At 56.0% G+C, this 18551-nt stretch overlaps 1 protein-coding gene across 3 annotated transcripts in view; it reads right to left on the reverse strand.

Annotated features, from left to right (window-relative positions):
* Positions 1–18551, reverse strand: part of Ahdc1 (AT-hook DNA binding motif containing 1) — a 66472-nt gene that overhangs the window by 18186 nt on the left and 29735 nt on the right. For all 3 annotated transcript variants that reach the window (XM_071617519.1, XM_027937313.2, XM_027937314.2), the window contains exon 3: positions 3931–4108. The gene's annotated coding sequence lies outside the window, so the exon portion shown is untranslated. The remainder of the gene's footprint in view (positions 1–3930; positions 4109–18551) is intronic.

The raw sequence follows: 18551 nt of genomic DNA on the forward strand, positions 1-18551 counted from the left end.
GAATGGGCCCTGATCGCTGAAAGGGTCATAAAGACTGACACTTACCACTGCCTAGTGTTTGGCTTTGACCCAGCTTTGAATCCCCTGGACCCATCCCCAATAGACACATGCAGATTCTCAGTTGCTGCCATATTATCCAGTGCTGTCACCCCATCGGCAGATTGCAGAGCTGACTTAGGAACAGGATGGTGTGAAAAGGAACACCCCTCTGTTCCCTTTTGGAGGGCAGCAATGTGCAACCTACAAGGCACCTCCACATACACGATCCACTGAATCTTTACAGCAACCTGGGAGGCATGCATGGTTTATTATCCCCACCTTATAGAGGAAACAGGCCCAGAGCAGTTGTGAAACTTGCCTGAAGTCACACAGCTGCTCAAGAGGAGGCTTCCTAATTTTGCCTAAGGCAAAAGCCTCCTTCCACTCCAGGCTCCTGCAACTCTCCTCCAGCCACTCCTGGAAAAGCTCCTTCTAGAGCCATGGTCTAATTTAAGGCTGGGAGGAACCTTCAAATTATCTAAGCCATTGGCTTTCAAACCCTGGGCCTGGGGGAGCTGTGTAACATTCCAGATACCCAGGCCCTAGTCCAGGGGAGTCTGACTCACACATCTGAGGGACATCTGGGAATCTGTATTTTTAATCAGCTGCCCCAGTGGGTACACTGTCCTATTGCCATCTCATGCCCTCCCATTTTATAGATGAGGAAACAGAAGACTTTGCCCAAGGCTACAAAATGGCATATGAAGGGCCCCTTTGTTGTTTATCCAGGTGAACCACCCCTCTGCCCACTGTTCCTTCCCTCCCTGCAGGTCCCAGGCTTCAGCTGCTCCTCACTGTCCTACCCTCAGGCTCCCTCAGGACTCTGCTCTCCTGGGCGGTAGACCTGGCCCCTCCCAGGTCAGGCTCTTTCTGCTCCTAGGACTTGGAGCACTGCTGCTCTTGCAGGAAGAACTGTGGGTAACAGCCTCCCAAAGTGGGGAAAAGGGCTCAGACAATGGAATTTCCAATTTCCAACAGTATGGTTGGTCCTTGGCTCTGATGCCCTGTCTGAGATACCTACCAACAGCCACTATCCCTCCCTTACCGCGGGTGGGGCTCTGCAGACCGCCCACTTGGGGCCTGAGGGTGTGATCTTGGCAGCAGAGACAAACCTCCTCTCCAGTGGCTGCTTCTGTTCCACCCACCCGTGAAGACCTTTGGCCACGTCCTCCTGACTGTCCACTGCTCTTTTTGCAGCCTCTGGGATCTGAGGCTCAAGCAGCTGGCTCCCCTCCCCGCCACACCCCAGCAGGCAGTCTTCTCCTGGCCCCCTCCCAAGGGTACTACCCAGCCCTGGTCTGTGAACAAAGTCGAAAGGGTCCTTCTGTCTGCCTTGTCTGCTTCTGGGTCAGTGTGTCTGAGCTTGCCCACAGGGACGCCAGCCGCTGGGAGGGGGCTGGGGGCCCCAACCTGCTGCACAGTGCCGGGAAGCGCCAGCCCACATCCTTGAGTCCCTAGCCCCACCCTCCCCGCTGTGGCTGTGACCACCCCACCCCTTCCCCACCCTCCTCCCCTCCCCCACCCACAGCCTCCCCAGGGGAGCCCGGCTGCCAGCCCCAGCACTCACTTCCGGCCTCATGACCCTCTCTCTCCAGCCTTATGCACTCCCCTCCCTTTCCCCTCCCAGCCTGGTCCGTGGACCCAGGGACATCCTCTTGGCAGTGAAAAACACTGTATCACAGGGGCTATCACTGCTGTCCTGAGCCCTAAGACCTTTCCCATTGCCTCTTTTCCTCCCAGGGCCTCACCTCTCAGGCTCATCTCCCTCAGGAATGAGGCAGCACCCCTCTCAGTCTCCTTCCCTTCAGCCCCCCACCTGCTGATCCAACCTGAAGCTCTTCCAACCTGATTCCAGCCCAGAATCATAACAAAAGTAACAATGATGGAAATAATAATGGCATCTTATTTGGTTTTAAAGGTAGGCACAGAGAGGTCATGTTATACCCTTAAAGACAAACAGCCATGTCAATTATGCCAGAACTTGACTTTAGTTTCATTGAGCTCCTCTAAACTAAACTACTTTGCTGTTCAGGGATTCAGCTCCCTCTCAGCCTGCCTCTTCTAACTGTCCTAGTCCTAACTATAAATTCTAACTGTTGACTTCTAATCTACCTTCTTTCTAGCTTCCTGTACCACCTCCCACAGTAGTCATCCAATGCACTACCTTCCCTTGCCACTAGGTGTCCCCTTAGAGCCACTGATGCCCCCAAGGGGAGCTGGTCCAGCCCAGCGCCAACACCCCCCCCACTCCGCCCCAGAGCCATCAGGGCCCCCCCACAGCACAGCACACCCTGGCCACACAGAGCTCCTTTGTGCAGCCCTCGCCCACCCCCTTCCTGTCCAGAGTGGGGCACCTGGCAAGCAGGTCTGCCCCCAAACCGCCCCCTGCCAGCCCCCTGCCCTGGGTGCCAGGTGTGTAGGCGCCACTGCCAGCTCTTGCTGGACCCGAGGGTCACCCTGCTGGCGGCCCTCCCTTCCTCCCTTCGAGGTCACCCAGGGACTGTGCTTCCCGCCCTGCTCCGCCCCCATCCCCTCCTGCCCTTGGCCCTTCCAGACTCCTGTCCTTGTCTTTCCTTCTGTCTCCCAGAGGACTCCCTCCTCCAACCCCACCAGGCCCTCCCCCCACCTCTCACCCCCTCCCACAGCCTTCCCCGGAGAGCACCCCATTCGCCCCGCCCCTCCCGCCCAGGTCTGAAGAACTCCTCCTCCTGGAAAGTCACTGCTGGAAAGGAAGTGACTTCAGCGATTTGGCCACAAGGCTGGGCACTGCTGAGCCCAGCTCAGCTCAAGGCTTGCCCGGCCCACCTCCAAATGGAGCCACGTGCACACACCAACCAAGCGTGCACCCAGAACCCTGAGCACACACCTCTCCACCACAGAGTACTCAGATCTTGTCTACACATCTCTCCAGTGTGTACTAGGAACTTGTGTACATATGTCAACACTCAGTGTGGCACACACAATATGCCCATGCCCACCCAGAACCCAACCTGCATCCCACATGCTCACCACTCCAGGGTACCACTTACAAAGTCCTAGAACGTCTCCCCACTAGCTTAGTTGATTTACATAACCCTTGCACACACAACCATGAGCACCCAAGGACAGCCCAATGCATACACCTGCTTGCACACAAGTCTGAGTGCCAGCAAATTTACAGCCTGGTACACACAGCCTCGCATCCTCTCAGGGCCTCCCCACCCTTCCAATTCCAGGAGGCCCCACCCCCAGACCTCAGGCCCCAGGAATGCTCCTGTGGAAGCTGGGTGGGGTCCCCAGCAGGCTGAGCTCTAGAGAGTTTCCTGGAGCCCAAAGGCTTCATGTGTCAGTTTAGGGAGTTGCCTTTGCAGGGTAGGGCAGCCCCACCTGGCCCAGGCCTGGGTGGGCTAACTTGGCCCAGGACTAGGGAGGCGGGTTCTACCACTGCCCCCGCCCCCTCCCAGTCTTCTGAGGGCATCCTAGCACACCTGGATTACCCAGGGCCTCCTAGCACCTCACCTTGGCCTCCCTGCTCTCTGCTTCCATAGAATCCAGTAAAAAGGTGTCCTGGGGAGTGGGTCAGCTGCACACATCAGGCACTGTGGTTTCCACCTCTGCCCTGAGTCTTGGTCACTGTCAAAACCCCTTTCTCCTCCCAGTCCTCTCAGGTCATCAAGGCGCAGCAAAAGAGTCCTCAGGTTAGAAGGCAGGAAGGACTCCAGGGACTCACTGTATATCCATGAGCCTCAGTTCCCCTTTCTGGATAAGGGGAATTTGAGTAAGCTGGGTTAATATCTCTTGACTTTATTTAAAGGGCCTCTTTGTTGCCTAAGCTAGGAGGGGATCCCTGTTGGACTGGAAAGCAAGTCCCTGACTCCCACTTCCTGGGGGGTGGCACAGGAACATGGTTACCTGAGCAGGCTGTGCAGATAGGCCTGGCTCAGCAGGAAAGGCCTATCTTTGCCAGCGTCTCCAGAGTGGTCTTCTTGGAGGCCTGAGTGTCACCTCTCACCCAGGGCCCTCTGCACAAGCTCAGCTGGGCGGGCTCTGGAATCCAGGCCAATGGATAGACAATCAGGCAAGCTCCCATCTGTGGAAGCAAACACAGCAGAGCAGGTATGAGCATGGATGCAGGTAAGCCAGCCAGGGAGCAGGGCGCACAGGGATTTTGAGCCAGGAGGCTGTCCTAGATGGGGTTCAATCCAGCTCTAACCTCATCTCAGGGGGGAGTTGTGAAACCCCAGCTCCAGTCAGAAAGGTCTTTGTATGTTTTGGTGCTTACACGCACACACGTGTACACACACCATGGCTGGGGAGAACCTCGTCTTAGGGAGTTAGATAGATCTTGGCTCAACTTCTCCCGGCAGCAACCTCTTTGGTTCTCCATTTTTTCATCTCTAAAGTGGGGAGAATAAGATCTTATGGATAAGCCAGGTGCAGTGGCACATGCCCATAATCCCAGTGGCTCGGGACGTTGAGGCTGGAAGATCATGAGTTCAAAGCCAGACTCAGCAAAAGCAAGGCGCTAAGCAACTCAGTGAGACCCTGTCTCTAATAAAATACAAAATAGGGTTGGGATGTAGCTCCATGGCTGAGTGCCCCTGAGTTCAATCCCCAGTAAATGCCCCCCCCCCCCAAAGAAAAATCTATGGATAGAGAGGAGCAATCTGAAGAAGCTATACGTGCCAAGACCTTGCCCACAATGCAGGCAAGAGAGCTGCTGTTCAGGGCAATGGTGGGTGTAGATTTCCACGAGGGTGCCCATGCACCTCTCCATCAGCAACTGGTGGTGTCTCTTGTTTTCTTTAATAACCATGGCCTTCTTCACCATGTCCCTGCTTCCAACCTATTTGTCTCAAGGTCCGTACTAGAGCCCCCAGGGGATCTGGGATCCAGGCCTCATGAACTGCTTATAGGTCTTGGTTGCTTGGGAATTTGTGTGTGTGTGACAGAGATTCCGTCTGTATAAATGCATGTTGGTGAATGTCTCATTGTCTGGGTAAATACACCTGTATGTGGGTTCTGGGTCTACTTAGCCTGTCTGTATGCTTCCCTGTATTTCTGCATGCTTAAGGGTCTACATGTATGGGACCGTGTCTGCTCAGATGTGGTGTGTGTGCACATGTGTATGCTAGGCCAAGTGGGATCGGTGTCTTCAGTTACACAGGTAGGTATGTGCACTGTCTGAATTTCTATTCTGTTCACCTTTGTGTGTGCATCTAGCTGAGCCTGTGTTTGTATGCTTGTGAGACTCAAGCATAAGCGCCTGTGTCTGTGTCTGACAGGTGTGCCCAGCTGCGGTCAGGCTGTGCCTGTTCCTGTGTGCGCACACACTGTGCCTGGCTCTCTGTATCTAGCTGTGTCAGGAGCCAAACCGGCTCCTGCCTGTCTCAGAGCTCTCTGGATGTGTGTGTGGTGGGGGGCGGGGGCGTGCGGCTGATCCTCTGCTGTCCCTGCAGGTTTCCAATCTCGAGGCCTGTGACTGCGGGCACTGGTGTCACTGTAGATCAGCATTTCCTCCCTTCTACCTCTGCCTTTCTCTGGGTTTTCAGGGTCATGGTGTGATGGTGTGACTGGTCACAGTGTCCCTGTTGGTCTGTTTCACTATGGGTCAGTATGTACTTGTGGGTGTGTCCCTGCATGTGTGGATTTGTGTGACCTTATCATTGTGTCTGTGTATCTGCATGTGCTTCTGTATGTTGGTGGGTCCTTGTGCTGTGTCATTGTATGCCTGTGCCAGTATAGCCATGTGCCAGCGTCCACACGTGTGAACAGGCCTGTGTGCCACAGTACGCCTGTCAGCACAATGGTGCCTCAGTGTCTGTGTGGTACCTTTGTATAATGTGCGTGCATGTGCGTGCAAGGAGAGACCCTTTGTGAGACAGTATGTGTGTCTGTGTCACTGTGTTTATATGTGCCTGCTTCCCTCCTCCCTCCCTCCCTATCTTCTGCTCTCTCTCTCTCTCTCTCTCTCTCTCTCTCTGTAGGAGCCAGACAACTCCCCAAGCCTGGATTAGGGACAATTTATCCACAGGCAGAGAAGGAGAATTCCAACCTGCCAGAGCCTCCCTCCTCTATCTGTCCCCCCTTCCCTGTGGTTGGGTGGGCACAGAAATGCAGCCTGGCAGCTCCCAAGCCCTTGGGGAGCCCCCACCTCTGCGGCTCCCCAGAGGCCTGGGAGGGCAGAAGAGATGGAAATTTGGGTGGCTCCAGAGCCCTCCAGTGGAGGTGGACCGCTGCCCCCCATCCAGGTCCCCACAGCTCAGCTCATCTTGGCCCTGTTCTCCTGCATATGGTGGCGGGTCCGGGGAGTCTGCATGGGGTCTGCCTGCCCCCAGGGGTGGGGAGACCTGCGGAGCGGAGCTGCCCCCAGATCCTCCACAACCTGGTACTCCCCAGTTGATAAACACCAGCCCCCACCAACACAAATGACCAGGGAAGTTGTGACTGTGCCCGCTCAGGCTGGGGGAGGCGGAGGGCAGTGTGGTGGGGGAATGCAGCAGGGGGAGCAGGGCCGGGCTGGGACTAAGGCTCCCTTCCCGGTGCTCCAGGCGCAAGGCAGAATCACATGTTTCCCATTAGCTGCTCTGGCCTCCTTGTTCAGGGGGTGTTGGCTGGGGGAGATTTGTTCTGGTTGCAGACACCAGCAGAGACCACACAAGAGAGAGAGAGAGAGAAAGAGAGCGCGAGCGAGAGAGGGAGAGCCAGAGGGAGAAAGGAAAAGAGAGAGACAGACACAGGGAGACAGAGACACAAGAAGGAGAGAAAAGAGACAGAAACTGTGAGAGATAGACACACACAGACACAAAAAGGGGGACAGAAACTAGTGGTAAGAGACAGTGGGGGACCGGTTGGGAGGCAGGGGCCAAGCGCAGTGGGCTGAGACCTAGGCAGAGGCTGCAGGCAGGTATGGGTCAGGCACAGAATGGGAGGGGACCAGAAAGACCTTAGGGGGAGAGGCAGCAGGAGGGGGGCACCAGCATGCGGGGGAGGGCACTGATGGAGATGGCAGTGGAAAGGGACAACCAGGGACTAGACTGTCCCACAGGAACCTGAAAAAGAACGGATGAGGCAGACAGGGTGGGCCGGGGGAAGGGCTAGGTGAGGGCAGGGGGAGGCCGTGCTGGGCGAGGGCGGCCAGCGCCCGGCCTCCCGCCTGCTGACCCTCCAGCCTTGGAGATAACAGGCCCGAATAGTGCTGACTTGCGGTTCAGAAATCCAATATCCTCCGCGGCGCACTAATCGACTACCTGAGCTCCCGGCCCGCGCCGAGCTGCCCCGATTAATCCTGCGGCTCCACAGCCTTAATTAGTTTAACAGTTTCAGGGGCAGAAGAGGCAGCGAATAGGGTCCCCAGGCCCATGGGGACACAGCCCCCCCGCCCCCCCTTGCAAATTCTGCCTGATGCCACACTTTCACAGGCACACACCTGCCTCGGCCCCAGAGGCCCCCATTGCGCACAGTCTGAAAAACACTGGGTCCTTCCTCCTGGGGAACAGTCCCAAGGGTTGGCACCTGGGTCAGAAGATAGGTCATGCGACACTGAGACACCCCTCCACACACACACTTTGACCTATGCCCAGGGCCTCCAGTGCTTCCTCTGGCTGGCCCTTTGGGGCCATGTGGTCTGCCTAGGGAGGCCCCACCAATGGCTAGCACCCCACCCCTGGGCAACATGTTGTCTCTTTAGGGTGAGAGACGGGCTACCATGAGCTACCACATTCCTGTCTTCCCAACAGCAGAAGAAAATCACACATCACCCCCCACAGAAGCACGAGATGGGCACATGGTGACATCTCTCACATATGCAACAGCCAGAAAGACAGGTACACAAGTCAGTGACAATCCCCCTATAATATGAGCTGGGCACATAACCTGTCGCTTCCCTGGAAGTATGAGATGGTCACATCTAACACCTCAGTCAGACAGCTCTCCAGGTGGTCATCTCTCACAGGACTACCATACAACCAGGCACCTCCATGCCGGAGAGGGTGTGGGAGGCACAGAGAAACTGTCACACACAGCCTAGCAAAACAGCCGCACACATCCCCACAAGACAAGCCTCTTTTTCTACCTGAGGGGAAGGCACAGACCTCCACCCACCAGAACCGGAGGCTGGGCATAACCAAGCCCCTTCCCTGAGGCCTCCCTACGGATTGTTGGGATGGGTATGTGACATGTCACCTCCCTGACTGCTCGGGACAGGTGACAGTCTGCCCACCCACACCCCTCCCCCACCACTGTCGCCAGCCTGAGTGGTGCTGTCCTCTGCCTGCAGAGGCGTCACAGCTCACAGGGCATGAATGTCACCCCAGCACTGCCAGAGCCAGGCACAGCCACACGTTGCCCCAGTGACAAACACCACTGGCCCCAGGAGGAGGTGGAGGCACACAGGACTCTGGGTGTGACCTTGGTCCCTGGACACCATGAGGGGCGGTGCTGTGGCCTTCTGCCTGGGTAACCCGTGCTGGGGGAGAGAAGCGCCGGGAGGAAGCTGCCTGGGCACAGAGATAACCTGAAATGCCACCTCTCCAAACACCCCCTGCCCCCATTTCTCATTTAACGCAGCTGTGTATCTAGGCAGGGGGCAGAAGGAGCAGTGGAGGGAGAGCTGTCACTGAAGCTGTTTCTGTCACACTATTTAGAGATTGGTGGGAAGCAGAGGGTCTAGGGCTTGCTGTCACCACACACTCACGGAGCAGGGAGTGGAATAATGGCTTGAGACACCCTGTGCTGTGGGGGTACTCCTCTTCCTTGGAAAGGCCCTCTCTCTAAACTTCAGGACACAGAGCTAGGGACAAGGAGGCCAAAGTCCAGGGGCATGACTCACCCAGGGAACAGGCCCAGCCTGCTGGCCAGAGTGGTGAGGAAGGCCAGGAGCCAAGAGGCCCGGGTTCAAGTCTGAGCTCCTCCCAGGCCAAGCTGGGTGACCTTGGAGCAGAGGCTCAGCCTCTTTGGCTTTGGGGAGGTGGAAGGGAAGTGCCAGGTCCAGAGAAGCTGAAGGGGTGGGCCTGGGAGGGGGAGCATGGGAAGGATAGTGGGCTCCTCCCCTGACTCTGCTCTGCTGCTTCCTCACAGGGAACCTCTTCTTCCTGCACCTCAGTCTCCTCATCTGGAGGTAGAGACATTAACATGCGTCTCACAAGAACACACAGCAAAAAGTGGGCAGGTGCTCAAGAAACAGGAAGTCTCTTACTGAAAAGAGGGAGAACTAGACGAAGAGAAGGCAAAAGACTTGCCCAGGCTGGTTTCCCACCTGAGCTGTTTCTTTAAAATTGCCTGGAAGAGTGTGTGTGTGTGTGTGTGTGTGTGTGTGTGTGGTCCTGTTGGATGCAGAGAAGACCACCCCAAGACCAAGGGATTTGATAGGACTGTCATCCCCCTCACCTTTACCCTAAATAAATCTCACTTTGCCCACCTTCAAACCTTGAAGAGCAGCAGCTCAAAGGGAGGAGCTCAGCCCACATCCCAGCTCCCCATGACCCCAAAAGCACCTGCTGCTCAGAAGGAGCAGGGGACCTGGGTAGTCAGCACTATACAAGAGCCCCCCTCTTACAAGAGCCCAGAGAGGGATAGGCCTAGCCTGAGGTCACACAGCAGCAGCAGAGCCCAGAGCTCTGGTCAGGAACAGCCTCAGAGCAGAGTTCCTCCAGCCCCTGGGGGTGGCTGGAGCTGGGGGGCCCTGAGGGACTGAGCAAAACGTGGCGACAGATGGCCTGCCGAGGCAGCGGCGATCTGGGCGGCTGGCAGGCATGCTCGCTCCCGCGCAGGGAAGCAGCTAATTTTAGCTGAGGCCTCGATGCCAGCTTTGTTCCCCCCACCCACCCGCCGAGGGGGCCCAGCATGCCTTGCGTGCAACCCGCCTCCCCCAGGCACCCCTACTCCCCCGCCTGGCCCCTTGGTGAGTAGTGCCCAGACCCCAGGGTCCTAGAACTGTCTGCCTGACCAGGCTTCACCACACCCAGAGGCAAGGGCTGGGCTCTAGAGGCCTGGCTCCCCACTCCAGGCCTGTTTGCCCATGACTCCGAGCTCATTCCTTGAAGAGGGATGACAGGAGGAAGGCTAGAGGCCACTGCCCAGATTGGGAGGGCTGGACAGCAGGGGCTGCCAGTGTTGGAGGAGGCGGGCACTGTCCTCCACCCAGCACTTAAGGAGACAGGACCCTGATTCCACCAGGACCTTGATTCTTCTGGGCTGGAGTCCTTCCTGCTGTTGGTGAGCAGGGGCTCGGGAGTTACTCAAGTCTTTCCTTGTTCCTCATAACTTTGAGTTTGCTTCAGGGACTCTTATAGTACTTTCAAGAAGTCAGAGCTAGAGCAAGGTTGTAACCCTGTGCCACAGGGGTAAACTGAGGCATGGTCCAAGACAGCTATTACTGTACCAAGAGAGGACCAATCTCAGGAATCGGTGAGGTCTAGACACGATCTTCTGTAAGTCCTTATATCTAGGAGGCTGCTTGGCTGACACAGAGCCCCTGCGAGTACTCACTACCTGGGCTGGTGAAAGATGAACCAGGTGGAGAGAGCCCATCCTCCAAAACCCTACAAAGGGAGACCTGGCACCCCACTCTCTGCAGGCTCTTTAACCTAAGACCCTCCCTTTCAGGTTCAACTATACACGCCCAATGGGGCTTTCAAGTCACATGGCCCTCACTAGTAAGGGGGCTCTTTGGGGGTGATTCTGGAGGACCTCCCTCAGTTCCACGACCAGGGGCTATGAGAGAAATGGCTAAGAAGGAAAGAAGAGGAGGAGACTTGAAAGGAATTTCTGTATTTAGAGGGAAAGTCAGAGAAAGAGAAGGAAAGGGAGGGAGAAATCAAGGCAGAAAATTAGAGACAAAAAGAAGAAGATCATGGAGAAAGAGATAAGGAAGGAGGGCTTGGGAGACAGTGACCAGGAAAGAGAGGAAAGGGATGGGGAGGGGGGGACACATGCCACAGGAAGGAAGACAGCAAGAAAGAGATTCAGGAAGGGAGAGAAGAAGGAAGAAAAAGACAAAGAGAGACAGGCAGGATGATGCAGAGACAAAGACACACGCACACAGAAGGAGAGAAAGAGAGACAGACACATGGTGGGAAAGAGACAGAGGAGCCTGCCATAGGCAGGCCAAGGCAGCGACCCAGGGAGCTGGAAGCAGGGAGTGACACACCCAGAGACCATCAGAGACAGCAGAGAGGGTGAGACACACTCCTAGAATGGGGCGGGAACAAGGGGGAGACACTAAGTGATAGAGTGTGGGGGGAACAGCAGGAGTAGGCAGAGGCAAGGAGGGAGGGGGCGTAAGTAGGAGAAAGAGGAGGGGAGATGTCGTCGCCAGAACTGGGGGGGACAGAGGACAGAAATGGAATGTGGGTCTAGGCATGAGGCTCACAGATGCATCGGCTCCGGTTTCAGCTGGGGCAGTTGGCTGCTGGGGGGGGGGGGAAGGAGCAGAGCTGGCGAGGGAGGGGGCCTGTTGCCATGGCGGCGGGCACGGCAGGGGCACAGTCTGCTGGCACTTGGAGCTCTGGGCATGGTAGGGGGCTGACTGAGCGGGGAAAGGGGGGTGATGGAGAAGCCTTGCCCTCGCCCTCAGGGCTCGACCATGAAGAAAGTTTCCAGAGAGTGGTTGGGAGATGCTGGGAGTGGAGCACAGCAATGGGCCCTGCCCAACCCCTTGGAGGCTGCCAGGGGGGCAACCTTCTCCAGGTTGCTTGTGCCATCCTAGGGTCCCACTGGTGTCTCACGCTGGCCCCTGGGGACCCTTCTTCTCTGTCCCCTCTGGTCTAGCTGAAGATCCCACATGCTGCTGCTGCTGCAGCAGCCTCTGCTTGCAGGGGAGCAGCAAGATTGTGAATTCAGGATCTGTAATCCTAACGCAGAGCCCAGGCCTACCGGGCTCCAGTTACCAAGGAGACGGCGGGTCAGAGGGCAGAGCGGGGCGCCCGCTCCTCCAAGTCAGAATCCCAATTGTTAAAGCCCAAGAATAAACAGCTGAAGCGGCCGTGGGGGGGCTGGGAGGGGGACTGAGGTCTGCATCGGCTCAGTGTGGTGTTGTCAAGCGAGATGTCACTAATTGTCTGAAGGAACGGGCTGAGGCAGCTCTTAACTGCTTCTGTGCCACCAGAGACACCTTGGCTGCCTGGCCTCATCCCTGGGGCCTTCCAGCATTCCGCTGGGCCAGCTTGTTGGTGCGGGAGTGCTGGCCCAGCATAATCCCTGCCTCCCTTGCACTGAACCCCCACATACTTTGGTTCCCAACACTCTTTGCCCATCTTGGAACCTCCCACCTGCAAGCTAAATCTTTATGTCCCTAGAACCAGCACCCCCCAATCACTGGAGCCATAATTTTCCTTGTAGCCCAGAACTGCCCCTTTTGGCCTGCAAAAGCCCTTCCAGCATCTCCTCTTTCCAGCAGTTAGAGGTTCTGCTACAAGCTGTGTGCACTGCAAAAACAGACCTAGGGTTCTTCTGGTCTTTGCAGAGAGGGAGCAGTTGGACAGAGATCCTCCCGTGGAGAAGGGGAAGTCCTCTAACAATTCTCTGTGCAACTCCCTACTCTCAGTCACTCATGAGAGCTAAAGGTCTGAAGGAGGTCAGGAATCCTGGTTTCTAGTTTTGATTGTTCTACCTGCTAAGTGACTTACTTTCCCTTCATGAGCCTGTCTCCTCATCTATCATCCATCCTAAACTGAGTGCCTTCTCTGAGCTAGACCATGTCTATAACCCCTGCCCAGATGTCGTCCCAGTCCAGTGGGTGAGAAGGGTTCAATGGGACAAGGTAGAAAGCTGGAAGAGATGCATCAGCTGTTTCAAGAAAGACAACAGTGTCTGGTATGAGTCACCCACTGAGTGGACTGCGGCTGGTGTTCGTAGTATTACAGCTTCTGCTATGATTGCAGAGGGCCACCAAACGGGTGAAGGCAATAAAACAACTAAAACAAACAAAAAAGATGGTAGGGCTCGCTTCTGAAAAGGCTTAGTGCAAAGAGTATTAATCAGTAAGATATGGACAGGTGGGCAAGAAGGTGAAGCACTCCGGGAGGTCTTGTGAGGTTCTTCAAAGAAAGCCCAGCACTCAGCGTCAGGGTCGCCTGGTCAGCCTGTCCCAGAGCAGGAAGGGAGAGGCCTTCAATTCTCCCAGCCCTATCGCTGGCCTTGCCTCCTCCCGCACCTCCCGCCAGCTCCACCCACCGCGCGTCCCCAACATCAGGGAGCGGTGCTGTGAGAATGTGTGCCGCCCATAGGCGGGGCTTCTGGAGATTGGTAGCACCTGGAGTGACGCCACAAGGGCGGGGCAGGCTTTGGGCACGCCCCCTCCCACCCCCTTCTCCACACCCTCAGCCCCTCAGCGTAGGTCTCCGGGAGGGGGCGCTCAGACCTTCGAGCCCCACAGGTGGGGGCCTGAGGCAGGGTGGGCTGGGGCGCTGTCCGTGGGCGGGGAACTGGGCGAGGAAACAGGGGATCCCCCAGAGAGGGCCCAGCCCTGCCGGGGGCTGGACGCGTACAAAAGGCGACTTGTTCTTTCTCGGGATGCCTGCGCCTTCTCAAACATACCTACAGCCGCACTTCGGGGACAGCTACACCCACACGGCCGCACAAAGCCTGCCAGGGTGGGGTATGGGGATTGATGCCAGGCGGTAGGATCAACCCTGTTTCAAACCACCCCCTGCTACATACTCAACACCATTCACCTCACCCTGTCCCATCTGGTCACCCTCACAGCCTCATGCACAGCCCTGAGGACAGTGACCCAGTCCCATTCTCAAACTACCCTCTCCTTCATACTGTTTATAGCTTACCAGTTTCTGCTCTATAGAGACCCAGCATCAGCTGCAATCCAGGTTCCATGTTGTATGTGACCTGTAAGCCACCTCATAAGGCTTAATACATTTTTTTTCTCTCTCTCTCTCCAGTTCCGGGGATGGAACTCATTTCTGGCACATGCTAGGTACTGTGCCCCCAGCCCAGTTACCATTATGTTTTTACTGAGCACCTATTCTGTGCAGACCTCACAATTATCCTACATGGTGGATACTAGTTGTCCTATTTTATGAATCGGGAAACTGATGCTTAGGTTAGCTTGCTTAAGACCGAGGCAGGATTTGAACCCAGGTCAAACTTGACTTCAGAGCCTTTGTTCTCCTGTGTGTTGTCATCTCTGCCTCCCATGAAATCATCTTATACCACAGTATCCCACCAGACCTACAACCTGACAGCAAAGCCTTCTCAGTCAAGGTGTAATTCACCCTAAGCACTTCTCAATGTCACAGTCTAGTACCAGATGGCCACCCTCACTAATCAAGCTGTGTGTGTGTTGGGGGGATTCCTACTGCTAAGCTTCCCCCACCCCATGCTGGTCATTATAAATGGGGCCTAGAGTAGGCTACCTTTAACCTTTCCAGCAGGCTCACCTCCACCTCCCCTGACCCCAGGATGACAAAAGCACTGCCATACTAGTTGAGGAGCCTGACCTGCAAATCTCCCTGACCCCATGGGCCTGGACCCTCTTCTAACCCATAGCTCCTGCTGAGAACAAGTGAAACAAGCTCCTTCCTGGGGATGTCAAAGCACCTTTCCTGGGGGTGGCGGCACTGTGATCCCCAGAGCCTGGCTAGGGAGAAGGATCACGTTACTCTTTCCCCAGCTGTGCTTGGACTCCTTGGGGCTGACCTTTCACCTCATCCAGGCCAGGACCCAAAGGGGGCCAGAGTCCAGCCCTCACCTCCGGTTAACCCTCTGCATTCTTGTCTTTTCATTCCTGGGCTCCTGCCAAGGCCCTGCGGGTCTCAGGAAGCCCAGCTGGGCATGCCAACCTTTCCCTAGCCTTCCATCCTAGCGTCCGGTTTCCCAGAGAGCTTTACAGAATGCTCCTCCCTGCCCCCTGCCCATGCTGCCCTGCTGGGATCAGATACCTCCGCCCAAGCAGCTGAAAATGACCTGGGCTATTTTCGCTGCAGGATCACGTTGCAACTCCCCCTAGAGCTGGCAGCTTCTCACACCTCTCCAGACCATCGCCCCCCAACCCTCATCTCTCACCCAGAACCACTGACTAAAAGGGCAGAAGGGCTTTCAGAAAGCACTGGCCTGTCAGATGGGGAGACTGAGGTCATGAGGAGCCAGGCACAAGGCTGGGCAGAGAACCAGGCTCTCTGGGTCCCCATGCAGGTCTACTGCTGTCTAGCTTAGCCTGCTAGGCACCCTACATCTCAGAACCTCTGACCCAGCCAGCTTCCCCCAAGCATCACAAAGTCACACGAGTCTACCCACAAGTCCCTACCCACAACTCCCTGTGCTGCTCTGCATGTCAGAAACTGCCTTTGCCACGTACTTTTCTTTGTTTAAAATTGGGACCAGGTCTGTACCTGTGTCATTAGACACGTGGACCCACCCAGAAAGTTTTAAGGGGTGCAAATTAGGAGGAGAGTCAGGGAGACTAAGACCTAAAGGAACAGGAGGTGGATTCAGGCTTTAACCTCAGCTGCCTCTTGCCCCAACTTTTAGGTTGTATTCCCCACCCTCCCACCCAAAGGGTCTTCCATTCCTAAAACCTCAGCCTCCTCCAGGTCTCTGCCTCTGCCCCTGCCCTCTGCCTCAAGCCCCAGCCCTCCTGGGTAGGAATGTGACTGGTCAGGTCTGAGCTGACCACATGAGTGACTGTAAGGTGACAGACCCCCACCTTCCCATCCCCCCAGCCTGGGGGAGTTCACATACCAAGGCAAGGGGGGCAGGAACTGCTTTAACCCTTTGGAGCCTGGCTTTCAGGAGAAAAGGAAGGGTACTCCACTTCCTCTAGTCAGTCCCACATGAGGACTGCCTGGTGGTGGGGAGCGCAGGCAGAATCCTCCAGCAAGGAGGGGTAGGATGGGGTAGTCCCCATTAAGGAATTACCCTTTGCCACCCTAAATGTTTAATCTCATCTCCCACGACATTTATTAACTCAGGAGATGGTGCTGAGGGCTGACAAGAAAAAGAGGCATCATGGACCCCAACCTCAGGAGTCCCTGGTCTGATGGGAGAAATACAACCCTGCCTTGGGGAGTCTGCTGGGGGAGACCAGGCACAGAGGTTGGGACAAAGAGCTGAGAGCAGAGAAGAGCATGGAGCTGCTGCACAAGTGGGAGGAAGCCAGGGCAGGAGAACAAGCCAGGTGGGGTCAGACCGGGCAGGCTTCCCAGAGGCCCCTCGCCCACACCCCTCCCCCCAGGCTCTGGAATCTCGGGGGTCAGGGCTGAGGGACAGCCCCACCCCCTGCTCCCCTCGGGCTCAGGAATTCCACCAGCCAAGTATGGGGGGTGGCTGCATCGGACTCGGTCCAAGTTGGCTCCCACTGGACCGGGAACTGTAGCTCCTCCTCGCCCCCCACCCTCGCCCAAGCCCAAGCCCCTGGGCTGGCCCCCAGCCCCCTACCCTCCCCCTGCCTGGCTGGCACGGTGTGTGCCAGGCGCTGGCAGAAAACAAACCCGCCAGGGTGGGTTTGCAGGGAGCGGGGTAACCTTGACACAGTTGCGGCAGTCGCTAATGGCAGACACACACTCCGCCTGTTCTGGGGGGACTGTTGCCGTTGCTAGGAAACCAGCAGCCGCGTGAATGGAAATGGGTCAGTAAACCTGGGGAGAGATAGTGTGACACTCGAACCACTGCAGCTGCTCCAGCCCACACCGAAATCCCTCCTCTTCAATATTTATCACTCCCGCCTGGGCCCTCAGCTCCTGCCAGACCCTGCACCAGCCTGGCCCTCAGGCCCCCCCAAGGCCCGATAGGGGTGGAAGAAGAAAAGTGATGGAGGGGGTTTGCTTATCCACTGTTGGGGGGGCCTAAGCGGGATGGAACTGGTTCTGGAGGAGATTGAACAGGAAACTGAGCCTAATCCCGTGGTGGGGAAGGGGTTAAAAGGTCAATTCACGCCTGTTCCTGACTTAGGCACCGTGGTAAAATTACTTTGAGAGTGAGCGGGCTTGCGGCTGCCTGCCTACCTGCAGAGGGACCGATAAGGCAGGAGGCTTCCCTCTCTGCAGAAGAGAAGAGGCACCCAAAACAGCCAGGATTCGCCTGCCGCCTGAAAAATACCATTCAACGGCCCCAGTACAATCGGACAGCACCCCAAATGGCCAAGGGCTACGCAATGCCTTACCACACATCCCGATACTCACTGTTCAGGAAACCTTGACAACACCCCTACTCAGATAGATACCCCCACAAAAGAGCATGACAACTGCAATTCAGAACAGTGCCATTCAGCTAACACCCATAAACAAGCTGACAAACCTAGGTACAGGCAAAACTCTTCCATCACTCCCTTTGAGGCTGGAGCCTGCCAGGCGGCCTGCCCTGACCCAGAGCTGGGTTCTCTGGCTCATATATGGTTTTTCCTCCTTCCCACTGCCAGTCTCTGTCTTGAACACACCCTGATACACCGACTGCCTCTGTGATCACTCTTTTGCACACACCATCCCTCAAGCTAGCTGCCTCGTGCCTGACACCCCACTCCCTGGAGGCTGACCGGTCACTGACACACACATTCTCTTCCCCTAACAGCACGCAGTCACACTGCCCTGACACAAGCTCTTGTTCTTAAGCACAGACCTCTCTCCAGATAATATATACGAACCCTGAGAATCAGCAGGGCCACTCACTTGGGTGATATGTACCCTCCACCCACCACAATCTCCACCAGTATCCCTGAAGGGTGTGTCTCAACAAGGGAGGCACCTCAGCCTGGGGGTGGGGGTACCTTGACAGGGATCTCCCAGCTGACTTCGTTCTCTGTGTGCTCCCATCTCCTAGGATACATCAGTCAACACAGGCTTGGAGCCTGTCAGAGCTAGAAGGTGCCTTAGGGAGTCACTAATCCAGCCTCCTCCGCTATGCAGGAGCAGATACCCAGAGAGGGAAGCAGCCTGCCCAAAGTCACACAGCCCAACTGCTGTTCCAGCCTTTCTCTTTTATAGTCCCTCACTGGGAGTCCTCTATGGAGTGCAGAGAAACTCTGGGTTAGGGTGGAAGAAAGAGTAACAGCCCAGAAAGGCTTCCTTGAGGCAGAGGGAAGTGGGACTGGGCTAGTTGGGAGAGAGAGTCTGTGGTCCTTAAGAGAAGTTTACGGGAACTGCCCAGCAGTATATTCAGAGAGATGAATCCAGACTTTACCAAAAAGATCTGGTGGATGATCATCCCTGTCCCACTTCCTATTCCAGGGCTCACTGCCTTCCCAAATCAAAGCAAAGGTTATTCTCTTCCTATACCTGGCCTTCAGTGCAAATTCCCTCTAGTTCCAGGGCATTCCTGCCTTCTATTATTTAAAAAGATCTTTGCCAGGATGCCTCTGGGACAGATGAGTGAAGAGGTGTCTGGGACAGATGAGCAAAGAGGTGTTCTCCTAGAATTTTTATTTCAACTCCCTTTGTAGAAAAGCAAACTAAGGCTTACAGGTGAGGTAATTGGCTCATTTACACAGACACAAATGGAACCTCAAGCTTCTTTGAGTACCTCCAGGGTCTTTCCTAGGAGACAAGGAAGGCCAAACAGGAAACAGAGAACTGGGGGGGTGGGGTGAG

Source organism: Marmota flaviventris, chromosome 10 (genome assembly GCF_047511675.1).
Source record: "Marmota flaviventris isolate mMarFla1 chromosome 10, mMarFla1.hap1, whole genome shotgun sequence".
NCBI classification, from domain to species: domain Eukaryota; kingdom Metazoa; phylum Chordata; class Mammalia; order Rodentia; family Sciuridae; genus Marmota; species Marmota flaviventris.